General features: G+C 31.2%; 1 non-coding gene across 1 annotated transcript; it reads left to right on the top strand.

Moving 5' to 3' along the window:
- Nucleotides 1-206: 206 nt before the first annotated feature.
- LOC121218068 (small nucleolar RNA R71) lies at nt 207-312 on the top strand. Its single transcript, XR_005914333.1, has one exon. It is a non-coding gene; the product is annotated as a small nucleolar RNA R71 (small nucleolar RNA).
- The last annotated feature ends 5435 nt before the right edge of the window (nt 313-5747 follow it).

Genomic DNA, 5747 nt, shown 5'->3' with positions numbered 1-5747 from the left:
AACCTCCACACTTATTTGTTTCTTTTGGCTTGCACTAGTTCTGCTTGAAATCCACTGCGGATTATTTTCTGCCATGTCTTTAACTATTTTAGTAGCCTCTTCAAGTGACTTACTCAATACTTCCCCGATAGTTGTCGCATCTAAATTACCTCTAACGGACCCCCTCGACCTAGTGTAAAAAAGTCTAGATCAACAACCAATCTGGCACTTGTGGTGAGGGCACTATTTTTGCATATCCTTGAACCATTCCTATGCCTCATGTAAAGTTTCCTCCTCATACTGTTGGCAACTAGTGATATCATTTTTTAATTTCGTTGTCTTTGCTGAAGGAAAGAACTTAATCAAAAATTGATCGTCATCAAACGTGCAAATGTTTGGACTGAAAATATTGCAACAAAAAGATATATTATAAAACAATGTCTGCAAGTATATAGGTTAAATTACAATATATTTTGTTTATAATGAAACACTTTGTAAGTATCTCGAGGATCATACCTAAGGGATTGCAAATTGGAGAAAATCACTATTAAATTGATTACAAAAATAAGTACTAATCTAGTCGAGTTACAAATTAGTAATGTAAATCCAAAATAATAATAAAATTAATTACTTTAACTTAAACTAAAAGTAACCCTAAGTTAATTATCAATTTCTCCTATTCCTAGTTTCGGTTACGCGAGCCCTATTAGCCTAGAATCAATTGTAACCCTAATAATTAACTAAGTCAACAATTACCCTTAAATAAGTATTTACCACCCTTAGCTAAGAATACCCGTTAGGTCTCATATTCACTAAGGGTTACCACCTAAGATACTTGCTCAACCTAGGCATACGGATACCCTTTAGGCCTCATCACTCGGTACAAGTTCTACTCAACAGGATACCCTCTCGGTCTGACCTGTCTCAATCTTCTACTAAGGGCATCACTTTCTAGTATATTAAGTACTCTCAAATAAACACTCAATTTTGGGTTATTTTTTTACTTAATCAATTAATTAACGAAATAATCAAATCATGCGAGATAAGTATAAAACACAAAATATATTAAATTATTTATACAAACATTCAATTAATAAAATTAAAAAACGAAATATACATAATAGAATAAGGGAAAGCGATGCTCATGGATTAGAAAATAAAAGTGTGGTTTCAAAACAATCTTTACTCGTAATAGTCCAATGTCGGAATAGGATCTCCTGATTAAGTGAACATAAAAATAAAACTAAAGAAAATCTAAAAACGAAAAACTACTCTAAAATAGCCTCCAAAAACTCCTTCTAAACCTTGCTATTTATAGGAAATATTAGCTTCCCTAATTAGGTCAAATACAAGCCTTAAAAGTGATAAATATTGGTTGCGTGGATAAAAACACCCTCACTTAATTTCTGGCCCTCATCACAACTATGTCGCGACACAGGCTGTATGTTTCACGACACACAACTTCAAAATTCAAGTCTAGAGCTCGTTCTATTGTGTTGCAACCCAGTCATCGTTCCTAATGCTTTTAGGCCTAAAAATAGGTATCCTGTACACCTAATTAAACTCATTAAAACTACCTAAGGCTTGTATTGAATCAATAGGTCAACTAACACAAAATTATTGCGTAAAAATGCTTATTTTATAAGAAATTAAATCTAAGCTAATAAAACTAAAAATACATGAAAACAATGTAAAATGGCTTAACAACAAGCTCGTTAAGTGCTGAAAAGTACCTAATTTTCCACTAAAAATTGTGGCAAGTCAAAAACCTTTTCACAACTTGATCCCAAGTTGTAATCGACTCATTCAATAGACCATCTAACCAATCCGTATCTCGTCGAGATAAAGAAAAACGAAACAATCTTAACTTCACAGCCTCTACTGAAACACCATTAAACCTAACTGTATTGCATAATTTCATGAACTTTCGTAGATGTTGGTGGGGATCTTTATGTGAAAAACTAGAGAATGGATTAACTTTTACCATCTGAATAACCATCGGCTTCATCTCAAAATTATTGACTTCCATAGTTGGAAAGTAAATACTAGTACGGAGTCTTGTAGAATGTGGTATGTCATAGTCTCTGATAGACCTAGGTGCAACAGGAACAAGAGGAGAAACCCAAACATTTAGATGTTTGTTAGCATTATTATTCCCAGTAGGGTTAGCCATTGTTGACTCTTCAGATTCAACCTCGAAATTAATTTTCAATTGTCTGAGTCTTTGTAGAGTTCTTTCAATCTTTAAATCAAGCTGTAGCAAATCAGGATTTAGACTTCTGTGCATACAAAAGCCAAAAGTACTTGGAAATAAATAAAAAGAAATTTGAGCTAGCGAAAAGTAATTAAATTGATGTTAACTAAATTAGGAATTGGCTCCTCGACAATGGCGTCAAAATTTTGTTGGTCGAATATCGCACACACAAGTATATCTATCGCAACAAGTAGTATAAAAAATATAGATCCCATAGAGAGCTATTACTAATAAGAACACTAATCATCAAATATTACTCTAATATCTATCCAAATAAATTGATAATATAATTTGTCTAAAACTAAATGAAATAAAAAAAGGCAATTTAAATTAAAACAAAACAAAATAATCATTAATAATAAAAACCTAGTATTATAATTTCGTCAAATGTATAAGCTAATTGTTCTATCTCCACCCAATTTATCCTAATAGAAATGATTACTAACCTAGTGAACTAAAATCCCCTTAATTCTTTTCCTAGCAATTAAAGAACTAATTTAATCTAACTATTGAGCTATATTCATATCCCAATAATTTAAACTGAATAGATTAAGAACAACCCCAATTATGGCTACCCAAGGTAACCAAGTATATTTCTATATTAATTACAAATTACAAATTGACCCATCTAATATGGACCAAGAGTTATTCATTCTAGATCTAAAACAAATTGTCCTATTCCAATTTCTTTAGGTTTTGTCAGATTAATAGTTGTCCGACTAATATCAATCAAGAATAAGAATGAATAAATAATCAAATTTCTATTAAGAATAAAAAAGGCTAGAACTAGAACAATACTCAATTAACTAAGCATGGAATCTATTGAAATCTTAGAAAAGATAGTATACTCAAAATACTCAAAAATAAGGGATGACTCGATGAGAAGTGCTCTTACGAAAATTTACAATGACCCATTTATTTTTGTGCTTAAGTTTCCAGATTACATATTTGAACCATGGAGCCCATTATCGAAAAAGGAGCGAAGCAATTCATGCAAAGACAATAATGATGGAGCAAAAGATGAGTCGAATTCGGAAGGATCTGCAAATAAATAAAGGGGGGATCTCGACTTTATTTTATTTATGTTCTTAGGTTATTTTAGGATAAAGTTAATTAGGAATTTTTTTCATAATAAAACAAGAGATGGAAATGATTAATAAAATTGAACAAGTCGCGAAGTATAAAGTGTCGCAATAAATATATACATGTCTAGGATTGGATTTAGAAAGAGCTTGGTACTTAAGTAGTCAAATTGACTCACCTCCTCTTTTCTAGAATCCTACCTGGTGTATAGTATCTATTCACTTTAAACAATGAGGACATTGTTCATTTTAAGTAGGGGGACCAAAAAATTGAAATTATTTCCACTCAGAATAAATAGTTCTTTTAATTATGATAAGGATATATTTTGTTCAATAATTTGAAATTTTGTTAAGTATGCTAAACTTCAGTATAAATAAAGCTCTATTATTTCAATAAATTGTTATGTTAGCTGAATAATGATATAAATGTATTTTTAATAAAGCATGCAAATCGTACCATAAAATTTTTGTTTAGACCGTTTGAGCCTTTCAAGCCAACCTTGATGAAATTTTATCCTTTGAAACCCAACTTTGAGACTATATGACCTAATTTTATTTGAACCCTTGCAATATTTAGCCATCACTTCTCTCTTAATTATCTTTAAATTGTCCCAAACACTAGACTCAATACTATTCAGAATATTCTTTGAAAATAAGTTTGGGGGAGTTGAAAGAAGTATCAAATGCTCTAAAATTGTAGTACATACAGTAAAATGCTCAAAAAGAAAAAAAAAAGAAGAGAGCACATGTACTTGAAAGAAAATAGATGTACAAAGGGGCATGTGAAAGCAAAGTAAGTTGGTGTATTGAGGGAAATTATTCCAAAGGCCTGATTGAAGTTGAGTCTAGGGTTTAAAAGCCTAAATTTATCTATCTTTTACCTACCTCAAGCCTAGCTACGTTACAACCTTTTAAAAGACCTATTGATTCAAGTTTTCTATGCTACCTACATTAGTGGAGAGAAATTTCTATGTTCAACATATGAAGGCATAAGTTAAACTTAATGATTGCAGCTTAATCTTAAATAAGGATATAAAATCAAATTGGTAAGGGTTAACATATTTTTGTTAAGGAAGCATTTAGTCTAATTTTGCTATCATAATAGTTGTTGAGATTAATTTGAACGATATGTATACTTAAGTAGCATAACTATCAAATTTCTTGTTTTTGAGTATAAGTATATTAAATTCATAATTCTGGGAAGAATGTTATTCTGAAGGAATTTTTCAAAGGTTTTTTTAGAGTAATTCTTTTTAATTTGTGCATTACTCAGGACGAGTACTGTATTAAGTTTGGGGGTGTGGAAACACAGAAATTTACACATTTTTACATACCCTTTTTAACTTAAAATCATACAGTTTCGATAAAATTATTGTCGAAAAGATAATTAATTTTTACAAAATAATTAAAGTGCACTTAAATAATTAATTTTTACAAAATAATTAAAGTGCACTTAAAATATGAACATGTTGTATTTTAGTTAATTTTATAATTAATTTTGATGAATTTTAGTTATTTTCGACATATTTACACAAAGGGCGAAAAATGGCTCGGCAGACACTACTAGAAGCACAAAATCGAGAAGCAATTTGAAGTATCGAGGCAAACTAAATTTCAGCCTAAGACGGTCCAACACTATATGTACTCATTCATAATATAATTAATTTTAATTTATATCCAAATTAATTTGGGTTAATAAATTATTATTAATTAATTATGAAAAAGTGGTCTAGTTGAACTGAACCGAGTGAACCGAACTGACCAAGAAATGGACAGCCCAAAAATCGTCCCAAGAGCTAACCCAAATTAGCTTATTAGCTGATTATTTAAGCTTGCAAAGAGACCCTTGAAGACTTGTTCAAGTTGCATTCAAACCCCTCCACAATTGGTGGCTTTATAGATTTTCCCCAAGCCTAAATTAGCAAAGTTGAAACTATCAACCTTGCCACATGTGTGGCCGGCCGAGGGAGGGCTCTTTGGCTGATAATTTTAGATATCTTTAGTAGCCCTCCTCAGCTATAAAAACCCCTTTAGGCTGCTCATTTTAAAAACACACCTCAAGCATTCACATATTTCCTTTCTTCTTTCCACTTTCTCTCATCTCTCCATTCCAAAATTCCCCTACTCTTTTGTCGATTTGTCCTCTTGGGAAAGGGGAGTTCATCAGCTATTTGGAGTAGCAATTAAGTATTCATAGCAACCTTGGTCGACGAGGACAACGGAGAAGGAAGAACGGAGCAACTAGTCAAGCCACGGAAAAACACCGGATTTGATTCTTGTTCCTCATCTCTTTAATTTTTGTTGTTGTTATGCTGAACATATTTATGAATATTTATGTTGTTGGAATGGTTAATTTAATCAATTTAGCTTTAATTTAATTTGTGTTAATTTGATTGCATTTCATTTGTTAAAATTATTAAAATTTTGTTTAT

Source organism: Gossypium hirsutum, chromosome D05 (assembly GCF_007990345.1).
Source record: "Gossypium hirsutum isolate 1008001.06 chromosome D05, Gossypium_hirsutum_v2.1, whole genome shotgun sequence".
NCBI classification, from domain to species: Eukaryota; Viridiplantae; Streptophyta; class Magnoliopsida; order Malvales; family Malvaceae; genus Gossypium; species Gossypium hirsutum.
Note: the sequence above shows the minus strand (reverse complement) of the source record. Positions and strands in the feature narration are given on the sequence as shown.